Genomic DNA, 12,423 nt, shown 5'->3' with positions numbered 1-12,423 from the left:
ACGAACGATTTGCTCGTGCTGCAATATGGCCGTCACTCGCTGATACGATACATCTGATGGGGAGGATTTATCTATTTTTTTGTTGCCGTTGTTGCATCGCCTTCCAACATTCCGGATCCGGGATGGACACAAGGGAAGGAGAAAACAAATCACACATACAAGAGCGTGTGCTGTAAAGTTTTTTGCTGGCAAAACCGATGGCTTCCTGCATGGGCTGCAAAAACGCTGGAGCCACAGCCCTCCCCGCCATTTTGTTCGTTCGGTTGGTTGCCTTTTTTCTGGGTCAAGTTCAACCGCTTTCTCGCCGGAGGTTGCACGCGGCCAGTGTTGTTCCTTCCATTCCCTCCCGGATGGCGGATTCCGGCTTTATTTTTTACCCTTCATCCCTTTCATCGTACCACGATCATGTGGTCAGCCAAGTTTCCTTATTGCTACTTGAAATTTTTCGTCTGTATTGACTGCAATTGACTCGGGTCTGTATGTGTAGCTTTGCTTCATATAGAAAAAGGGCAGTTTGTGCAGCTTTATTTACACTAAACTTCAAGTTATCAACTCTTACACTGGTTAATTGCAACTGTTCAAAGAAATTCCTGCCCGCTTACATCATTTACCGCGGTCGGCCTGTATCCGAGAGCACAATAAACCACCCATCGGTATCGATATCGAAAGTCTCCCCGAGGTCCGATTGCACTGATGTCCGCGGGACGATCACCGTTGCAAAAGATCTCCATCTAATTGGAAACGTGCAATGGTCGCGGTTTGCCGTCGTGGTCAGGCATGTCGGGTGGAGAAATAGTTTAACAGGCCCATTTGGCTCAATGTCCGCAACTTGGACAGAGTTAGGAAAAAAGGTGACAGACTATGAACGGTGCGTTGATGTAATGATGGAATTGTTCGAGTCGTTGGAATTCGATTAACATTCGCATCGCGTCAGTTGGTTGTGGTTGTGGTGGACTAGAAAACGGAGGATTTATTCTAGATGCTTTAGGTGCGTAATAGCCGATGGACTTTAAAATTGTTCCATTTTGTGTTGCGAAGAGTTTATAGAATCTGTGTCAGCTGTAGCTCAGGTATTGTGAGGTGTTTGACTCGAACCGAGAGCGTCCTTTAAATGTTTTGTTTAGATTAGAAATGGGGGCGGCCCGATGGTGCATGTGATAAACGGCGCCAGTCCACACGGCCGGACCGGGTTCAAATCCCATTCGGACCGTTCCCCCGTAGCAAGGACTGACTATCCAGCTACGTGGTAAAATAAGTCTAGTAAGCCAGAAATGGCCGGCGTGACCTGTAAGGTCGTTAAAGCCAAGAAGAGAGAGAGAGATTAGAAATTGCCTTCAAAATTATGTCGAATGTACTTGAAAAGCAAGCAATATGTTTGTATTCTTGAAATTACGGTTGCTATGAGAGAGTCTCCAAGGATTTTTTTTTTATTCATAAAGAACGGCCTGGCCGTATTGCTATCTCCAAGGATTTGAGGGAGTTAAAATTTTGATTGAAAATGATGAAGATGAGTCTCACTTGACACTCAACTTTATCTCAAGGACATTTTAAAACATTTAAAAGTTGTTAGTTAAGTATATCACTAACAACATAGAAATACATCAGGTTTTCTCAGAAGACCTGCCTGTAAGAACTTTGGAGTATTTTGAGGATACCTACGACTATAGCTTTTCTTCAAAAACAAAATAGTTTTTTTTTTATTTTTTTCGCACTAAATATAGTTTGTTTAAAAGTTTTCAGTCGACAGTTTTGAATAACATGGTCGATCATATTACAACTTCAATCACTCCTTGCCTTAGACGAGTGTTTCGAAAGTAGTTAATTAGCAAACACCCCGTATTGTGTCATTACACTAATAGTAAGCAATTAGAATGGCACAACCACAATCAACTGAAAATTACCCAGCATTCCCATCCCTTATTTTTTGCACAAATTGAATTAAACGATCACCTCTTCCAAGCCTTTCACGCGCCACAATGAGGTAATCAATCGCGAGAAGGATGAACATTTACATTCAACACCTTGTTGTTGTTTTTCTTCTATTATTTCCAACCCGGTGTTTTTTGCCGGTGCTGTACATCATAACCCCACGGTATTAATGACCGTTTAAGATGCAATCCACCCGAAGGATGGTGTTATCCAATCGATATGGCACTCCTCCGGCTGCACTTAATTACACTTCACTTTTCACTTCCGGCGGAAAGGTGTGCGCGCTCTCGCGTCAAAACAACGCCACCAATTGCAATTGCTAGCCACCAAAGCAAGAAAACAAGAAACATCCAATTGAACACAACAACAATTTACGCTGGAACACACCAAATAACAACAAATTCCCACTTAATCACGTCTCTCGTCTTCGGAGTATCACACGCAAGCTTAAAACACTCACAACATCGTGTTAAACTACCCCCGTGCTGGGCTTCTCCATCGCTTCCGTGCCATGGTCTGTACGCGGCCATGTTAAAGGCACACATCCAATAGAAGAAAAAAGAGAAGAAGGAAAAAAACCGAGCAATCAATGTTGATGTTTTTCTTTCATAACTTTGAAGAAAACAGCAACCAAAGTTTGCCCACGGGCTCCACCAGTCGTGGTTTTCCTGTCCCCATGCCAGCCCCGACCGGTATGCGCTACGAAGCGTGTCAATGTCCAGGGTTAACCCGGGCAGGGTGGTAAAAAGCAAAGGAGAAAAAAAACGAAGCTGAACCGTATCGATATGTTCAATTACTTACGCTGGCCAAGTTGAGCAAACTTGCACCTATGTGGTTGCCCTCCCTCCCTTACCGAACCACCGTTGGCCTTCTGGTGCTGTTGGCGTACAAAATCAACCCGGCGTATGGTGTAAAAAGTAAACAGTAAAAAACAGTGTAAGATGCATACAAACAAACCCAACCCCAACAGAGGGCCACCCTGCACTGTTGCAACTTGACAAAGTTAAAGAGTTTGCTGGCAAATAAGGAAACGAACACAACAGCTGGAACTAAGAATTTATTACACTAGCAAAATGGGTTTTGGAAAATATGTTTTATGGAAAACAAAGTTATTTGATGGAAATTCTCTTTTTGAAAAGCAATTTTTGAGGTTTGAATTTTATAAAGGTTGACATCTGCTGACCTTGCCTGACTGGAAGGAAGGACAATCTCCCCCCGCCGGAACGATCGTCCACTTCCAGGGTGTAAGTTTACGAGATGTTTTTACACGCTGTTTGTGTTTATCTTTCATCGAGACTAGTGACTTTCCATTTCTGCTGGACAGTCAACTTGTGGAGCTAACGAAGGGCCTACAGGTACGTCTAACATTGTTAACTTCCTTTGCTCAGCAAAATTTAAAAACAATTTTCCCCAAATCAATAACACAATAAAAATTCTCTTTTCAAAGATTTCATCTCTTCCACGGTAGAATATTTGCCGGCGACTGAGCTTTTTGACTTTGAGTCTAAGTTTTCCCTTCCGAAAGTCGAAGTCGCCGATTGTTCTTTCCGGATGTCAAAAAAAAAAACAATCAGAATAACTGGCACCGGCCGGATTCTGCGCAACTAACACTGCTAGAACTATCTCGAACTACCGAAAAAACACAAACCAAGTTCAATGTGTTTGATCGAACATTCGAGCCAAACAGTGGCGAACAACAAACGAACTTCCAATTGATTAATGCACCGTTACGCAAATCGTCTAAAACCTCATTTTGTATTGCTTCCGGATGGTTTTGTTTTCTTTCCTCCTCCACAGCAAAGTAATCAATCGCCCGGTATGATTGATAATTTTGTGGCTTCTTTCGATAAGAGTGAGCAAAAGCGTTGAAGTTGCGTTTAAACAAAGTTTCTTTCCCCAAACCTTTCGGTTTGGATTGGTTTGTTTTGGACGGTTTTTCGGTTGCAGTTTGCGGTGGAGACATGTTATGCAATGTGGAATTTGTGACGGTGGGTTTTGTGGTGTGCCTAGACAAACCGGTTGTTTGATGGCCCTGGAGTTTAACAGACTCTCATTTCTGTTCGTCTGAAGATGAACAACAGCACAAACGAACGCGCTTCAAGCGTTTTCTAACGATGTGAATATGGTAGAAAACATTGACATATTGACTGCTTTAAAGTAAAGTAACAACACGGAACGGTACCACCCGGAAACATCCCTTTGCGGATGGGTCTTCGAATGCGTGAAAGAAGCCCTCTGCTGCAGCTGCCAAACCGACTCCGATTTCGAGATGGCATGCAGTTGACATTCAAACAGCGTCTTCAACAAGCGCATTCGGGAACCGGTTTTTGTCATCAGGTAGTGGTATTACAAAATAATGCCCTCTCCCTCTCCGGATGTATCGGATTGCTTCCTTCCTTTTTTCGGTGTTGATGCTGCGTTACGATGCTGCGACATTATTATGTGGCATAACGCGCATAACAAATTGGATATTATGTGAAACAATATCGTTCGATATGGATGCTTTTGGTTTCGTATCTGTCTAGTTGGTCGCGTCAGCAGGGTGTCACAGTCAGCAGCAGTTTCGTATTTAGACGTGTCGGCTTCTCACGAATGTTTATGACTTTAGTCTCATTTTTTTTGGGGGTGAAACATAGTTTCCATATTCGGTATGCAAACGATGTGTTTGATAACGAGTTTTTGATACCAAAACAAAAAAAAGGTATGTTAGTAGTGTGCGGAAATGCGAGATGGTAAAATCATATTTCGGACGCTAAGTAGGTCAAATTTGGGGGAAGACCTCAAAGTTACCCCGCTAATGCTGGAATGAATTATAAACAGCCATGCAAACGGAAGCTTTATTTTCCTCGACTGTCATAACATGGTACAATCTGTGTAATATTATCAAATTCATTATAATTTTCCTTCCTACGCTTATGAAATGCGGGTGTACTGTGTCCCTTCTGTATGTGTGCAACTGCAAGTTGCAACAATATTATTTTTCAATCATCTGGTTCGTAACAGACGAGCTGCCTCATTATGCACTATTTACGGAACACAGGAATGAAACAAAACACGCTCTTCATAAATGCAATGCACACAGAAACGGAAACTGCGATTTTACTACGAAGCGGCATGGAAATGTTAACACATTTTATTTTACTTTTTTCCCCCTCTTTTTTGCAATTCTATTTTTGATACGAAACATGCTATTTTAAGGCTATTGGTATTTCATTTCACTAAAACCTTTTCTTCCGAAAGAAGAAAATTCACTTTCCACTCGATTTCATGATCTCGTTCAAGTAATGGCACATCAATATTGTACAGCAGCCCTTATCACTCTAATCACACCATTAGCCCGGTGGGGTTAATGGATAACGTAATGGAATGTCATACGTAGCTGTGACACACCTTTTTTTTGCTGCGATCTTGTCGAAACTTAATCCACGGACTTGACGCTACAAAAACACCATTCCGTCGACCGTTCCGAGGGACGCGTAACTCGTTGCGACTCGGATGATGTTAATGTTTCACCTTCCGGTGCGAAAAAGCACTAGTGCGAGTGTCATTTCAACGTCGTGCCGGATTACATGTTGCACACCCACGACATATGGGTTGTTGGTTTTCAGCTTCATTTGCGATGTACTCGCAGATTAAGTTGCCGTGAAGTTGCCTTCCAATCATCGAACTTGGAGATGATTTTCTCGCTATTTTTGAGGTGAATGGAACGTTTTCTTAAAGCTTACAGTTTAATCTCTTTTTAGAGATGAATAGAGAGGTAAATTGTTTATGGTGTCTTTTATGTTACCGGTCGTACATCATCAGTAAGCAACTATTATCAAAACTTGCTTCCGTTCGGTGTGTGTTTTGTTCCCAATCGTGTTGCTCTGCGTCCAATTTTAGCACTGATTCATATGCGCTCGGTTGCAAACGTACTATGGACTAAAAATAATGCTGAGACAGGTAAATCGTAGGTGGGTTTTTATTTAAGCCGCCTCAGGCCAACATTCCGTAACATTGTGTTATGGACGGTTGCTTTTTATGATGGGCAGATTTGTGTAACGATTATTTTTGTGCATAATAAATCTTATGAAAAGAGTCATTCTAATCATGAGATGATTCTTAAAAGATGCAGGAATCATTAAACGGATTATTATTGTACTTCTTCCTTTGTGGCTCTACAACCTCAAGAAGTCTTGACCAGCCAATTCTGGTCAAAGATTCATTTCACATTAGCGAAAAGGTAGTTTTCATAATTTTTATTTCCTTTCCTTTACAATTTTTTATTCATTACTAATTCCAAGCATCAATAATTAATTTCATAATTTTAAAATTCTCCATAGCGACTATACCATCCATCCTGTTCCATTTGGCCCATTTATTACAACTTCAAGATTTTCATCCTCAGGAATGACATAAATCTTTCTCCATCCTATTCTACTTCCAATGGATCCGTTTAATTGCTCCGTTCGTCACGATCTACAACAGGCTCCACCGTATCGTTGTCAACGTTCCACCGGGACTTCCATTTCACTGCCGTGCGGTTACAGTACTGCCGGCAAAACGAACGACCTACCCCAACGCAGATAAAGCTATTGAGTACAATCTAATTACACGTCCCGTACCGTATCCCATTTGTTGTCCCATTTGTTGTCTGCACGCAATTCATCCACCCGGGATATGGTTCGATGCCGTAAACAGGTCATTTCCTTGACAATGGGGGAAAGTTTATCTCACTTTTCGGGATCAGAGCTAGTGCTAGTTGGTGTAGTTTCACTACTCCTGCCGCTGCTTACCAAACCAGGGTTTTAGTTGGCTTTTAGTTCGTGATCTACATTTAAACCCTCGTTGTGCCTTTGCAGCGGAATGGACCGCTTCTGGGTTGATATGGTTCACGGTGCCGACGGGTTCTAAATCCCGTTACGACACGAAATCTTGACACGAACATAAGACATTCCAGATCGGTTGTAGAAGGAAAATTTGTCTTGCAGGAGGGGGAACGGGAGTTGTTTTGGGGGAGGGTGGGAGATGACCGACATCACTTAGTAGCCATGTCTTGACTAGTGTAATCAAGGCAGGCTGGCGGTGAATTATCTCATTAGTCATGATCCCGATAACAATCCAATCAACCTGTTGCTGGTGTGACAGGAACCATTACGAAACCTATCACACAATGAATTATATCTTTACGGTAGTAGTGTTGCCAATAAATTATAAAATGGTATTTTACAGGAGTATTTAAGTTATATATTTTCACTCTGCATGGTTAGAAAACCAATTTGCATTGCTAATTTCAAAGAAATATTTTTGTTTCAAGATGGCGCGTAGAATGTTAATGCACTCGCTAGGAGACTCTCGCCTTGCACAAAACTTTCACCGCAGTGTCCTTGGTCAAAGACAATTTTATCCAATGAGGAACACACCAGACCAGCTGACAGTGATTCGAATTTTACAGCTCTAAACGAACGAAGCGTTAAAATGTTTTTGTTTTGCTTTTTTTAAAACCACAATCTACAAACCACCAGGCGCCTCCTTGAAAATTCATAAAAATCCACCAAGCACTACACCATTGTCCGTACATTCAACTGCACTGTACGGTTGACAGTGCGATATGTGAGATTTAACATACGTACAAAGTGCATTGTTCAAACCTGCTGCACTTCAGTTTGTTCGGTTCGTTTCGAAGGGGAAGCGTCCTTACCATCCACCAGGCGTCTCCATGAGAAACGTGATTGTAAGGTGGGAGCCAGAAAGGAGTGGTCGGGAAAGGGAAAGGAGGCAAGAAAAGTTCACAACGAAAAGTGTAAGCTTCACAGTTAAAGTTAAATGCATCACACGGGGCTTGTTTCAGAGAGTGTGATTATTCAGTAAACGGTTTGTGCTAAGTTTTGAAACCTGGGTCGTATTAACTTTTCCGTTCTACAGCAGGGGGAAACTGAAACAAAATCATTTCGAGCTCAAAACTTTCACGAATCTACACGTTTACTTTCACGCTTGGTGAAATTGCTTTAAAGCGTTACTCTATTTCATCCACCATCCCCAAAACCAGCTTTATTTCTGGGCCTCAGTTTTGTGTTGCAATTTATCCACGAGCAAACGACAATCTACGGTAGTGAAGTGAAAATCGAAATGTATAATGCATAAGTTCATAATGTAGCTTTATTAGCAGTGAACCAGCACACCATCCCCTTCGGGCTCCTTCCTCCCGGTGGGGCGCAATCCTTCACCCGTTTGCCCTTTTCACAGAAGCATCAAACGAACACGGGCAACATATTCACCCTAGCGGGCGTGATAAAATCGGTGTCATGTTACAAATGGGTAACGCAATTACAAGTATCCTCCCCACCTCCTTTTTTTGGATGGCCATGATGTCGGGGGTTTCACTCCACCATACGTTCAACATCAAAAGGAATGCGACAGGCAAACGTCAATTTGTTTCCACTTCAATATTCGTAAGCAGCTGCTTCACACCCTGGCAGGCAAAATTCGTACCCTTCGGTGAAGCATGTTTTTTTTTTGGTAGCTTACGCAGTTAAGCTTTTACTTCTTTCATTCTGAGTATGTTTTTATTTTATTTCATTTCATGCCACTGACAAACCGGAAAGGATCAATTTTGATGTTTCGATATCAAAATCGAACCCTTTTTTTTGGGGGTGATGGAGTACCATCGCATGGATATCCTCCATTGGTACGATCAATCTCATGATTTGACAATAAAGATGGTACCACTCGACCGTCCGAATGGCGAATGGACAATCGACGCTTTGATGACCTTTGTGGGGAACCGTCCGGCTGGGTCTCCAACGGAGTGTGATTGGATTTTTAAAATCCTTCTCGTCGAACGTTTCCTACAGTTTGACAAACTGATTTTCCCGGAATCATCACGGTTTTTGTGTGGGGAATGTTTATCTTGTGCCACAAACAAATAGCTTCAAATTAGCAAAAGGATGGGGTTTTGAAAAATCTCCTCCTAGCCGACCCAATTTACTTTACCGAATTCCAATGCACACTAGGGCCAGGTCAGTGGCATATGAATTGAAAATAACCGCTTCAGTGGAATATTAATGACGTACAAGATCGAATCGAATCACAAACATGCCTGAATTCTCTGTATGAAACATGTTTAAGAAACGTTCGCTAGTCAACCGAATCTCGTTCGTTTCAGTATTGGGCAGTTTTCTCTTTCCCCTTTTTTGTGATAGAATTTTCACGCTTAATAGAGTTTAAATGTTCACTCTAACGTTAGTGGTTCCACTCCACCGATCATAAGACGTATGTATGGCCAACAGAAAAAATGAAACTAAGATCTTTTTTCTATTTTAATTCACATAATGTTACTGATTCGTTATGCTGCTTATTGCAATCTATCTGCACCATCCTTCTCCCAGGAATAAACTTCAGCACTATCAACGTAATAGTGTCTGCCTCCATTTGGTCGCGGTTTTTTTTCGTCGTACGCGCGATCCGGTCCTTTTACTTCGTTACGCAAAAACCACCGAGTACTCCCCCCCCCCACCCCCCAACCACCCCCGGGTTGACTCTGGAACCGAAAAAGAAAGATGAAGGTTTGTATTAACATAACGCGCGTTGCTTCATCGAAGCTGCAGAAGAGAATCCTTCACGAGCCGGACCTGACCTTTTCACGAACACGACGACCGTTCGGTCGGTGATTGCGCAATCATTTGTTGCGCTTGAAGTGTATGGATCATGTGTGTGTGTGTTTGTGGAAAAATGGTTTTAGTCCATAGATTGGATGCGGTAATGAATGCAGCTAGGGGTTGCTTTTTTATGAATCTTTTTGTGTAAGTAATGGCGCAGAGCAAAGTGAGTCTTTTGGGGATTTTTTTAAGAAGAGAAGGAATATTTTTTAAATATTCTATTCGAGATCAATTCTCTGTGTCACAAAAACAAGTTGAAGAATAAAAAGTCAGTTGGGGAATATATGATTGAAAGTAGCACCAGAGAAAACTGTGAGAGATAGTTGGGTTACGGTTTGAAAATGACACCAAACGATCAAACTAGAATATCACCACCAAGGTGAATAGAGTCGTAGTAATTGAGCGACATTAATGACTTAACTCTTTATCTGACTGTTTGAAGAATTATTACTTGGTACAACAATTGAAGACTAGTGGATAATGATCAATAGCTAGTCGAGGCGACTCTTGACTCACTCAGAAGTGATATAACTCATTCATGAGTGAGTCAATGGATACTCCAAAGAGTCATGACTTTTGAGTGAAATGACTCTTTAAAGAGTTTTTTTTAGACTCACGTGCAGTGAGCCTATGCACGGTTTCAAGATTCTTCATGGCGATACAATCAAAAAAATCTGGAGTCTGTCTTATAAACAAGCAAATATTCAAAGCGATTTACTACCCTTAAAACAATTTCTCCAGAATGAAAAAAAAAACACTACACGAACAGGTTGCTAAATAAATCAACGAACTATCTTAACTGGATACGATCATATGGCATTCCCATACCGAAGGAAAACCTTCTACCGGTGAAAAAATCCGATGCAATTCGCATCCATAATCAGATAGCTAACACTATCACAGGCGCGCGTGATGATGGCTTCAAGCTGCTGACGAGAGGAACGTAAATCTTGACCAGCAATCCAAAGCCACGAAGTGATTGCATTTATTTTCCTTTTCCTTGCTGTAACCTCCAGCAACGATGTGTTTGCATCGCACCGTAGCACATACCGTGGCAAATAATATTTACAGCACCGAGCACCGTACAACTATAACCGGCTTATAACGCTTCGTACGGAAGAAGTGTGGAGCATTTTCTCATCATCGTGTGAGAGTGCTTTCCACCGCTCGGCATGCAAATACAGCCACGATTCGTCTGAGTGTGTGTGTGTGTGTATGCCCCGGTGATTGCCGGTGTGCAGGAATAGCAAATTTTCAAATTAGATAACTATGATTCGCTCTCGTCGTTCTGCGTTGATTGCAAAAGGGGTCATGTAAACCGGGCCACAAAACCTCCAACCTGGCCGTGCATTCCAATCGCACACATACACACACAAATACACACATTCCTGCGGGAGTAAAAATAGTTTCAATTTCAAATCGATCCATTACCCGTACCCACTTGCATACTTTCAGGCGTTATTTTGCATTTTGCGAGCCTTCGAACCCAAACAGGACGCTGTATGATCACGATGGCTTTATGGATCGGAAACAGGAGGCAAAGAAAAAAAGACGACAGGGAGAAATAGTGCAACATATTCCTACTAACGTTGGAGTGCGCAAAGCAAGAGGCCGGCGACAAACGGCCGCCCCGAAAACGGGTCATTGAACAACTGGTGTTGAATGTGATGGAATAGAATACCTGTGGGATTGTGCTCTGGGCTTTCTGGGAGTTCAATGTGACATGCCAGAACGCCTTTGAAGATAGCCTACGAGGACGAACCTATCACACATTCGTACTTTACGTAGTAAGGTCAGGACTTCAGGGTTATTTCTATTTCGTTTTCGGTTCGTATTTTACGGTTTGTATTTCCGTTACTAAGGATTATTTATTATATTCTATTAATATGATTTACTATGGTTACTTCCTTTAAAAAGAGTAGATATATTTAAACATTGTAATGTAAAGCTGTGGCTCTATTACTTCCGAAAGGATTTTAAAGCACAACGCGCCTAAAAGTATGCGATTCGAGAGACAAATTGTTGTTTTTAAATGTTTTCTCTATTTTAATAATTGTTTTAACAATCCACAACTATATCTGGACTGAAACCTACTTCTTTGTCAAGGATAATACGAACTGTAATCCTTTGTTAATAAAGAATCTCTTTGAAGTTACAACAATGCTCAAGCGAAATGTGTCATTACTTTCTAACTTTTCTTGCAAGAAAGACAAAACAATATAACCCCGCTTAAAACTTTACAACAAAACTTTTCGCTCTCGGATGAAGCTTTTTCATTTTGCTTCCTTCTATTAAAATAAACATTTTTCAGTCCTATTGCTCAACTTCCTTAGCAGCAGAGGATTCCTTTCTCTCTCTCTATAAGCAGACTCAACCTCATCCATCATTCAAATGTGAACTTTGTCATGTCCGACGGGTAGCGAATTTCCCCGGTGTGTCGTTCCGGTCCGAAGGTCGACTTTGATGGAGGCGCACACAACACACCTTGGCATGCAGGAGTTCCTTCGTCCGACGGTCAAAAGTACACATAGGAAGGGATTGATGGATTCATAACAGAGAGAGAGAGAGAGAGAGAGAGAAAGAGGAAAGGAGAAAGCGAGTGAGGTTAACCTTCCTTTGAAACCGATCCGTGGGACCGTTGGGTCGTTGGATTAATAATTTAACCATCGTAACGACCTTCCATTTGTCTTGAAAATGAGTTTTGCAAGGACCATTGCTGATGCAATTGTTTTATAATTGCAAAGAGAGAGAGAGTGAGAAAGAAAGAGAAAAACTACTACGCAATAACCGAGCAATCGAAACTTTTACAATGATTGATAAAAGTGGGTTTTGTGTGTTATCTTAATGTACTTTCTTC

The sequence above is a fragment of the Anopheles funestus genome, chromosome 2RL, assembly GCF_943734845.2.
Source record: "Anopheles funestus chromosome 2RL, idAnoFuneDA-416_04, whole genome shotgun sequence".
Classification (NCBI taxonomy): domain Eukaryota; kingdom Metazoa; phylum Arthropoda; class Insecta; order Diptera; family Culicidae; genus Anopheles; species Anopheles funestus.
Note: the sequence above shows the minus strand (reverse complement) of the source record.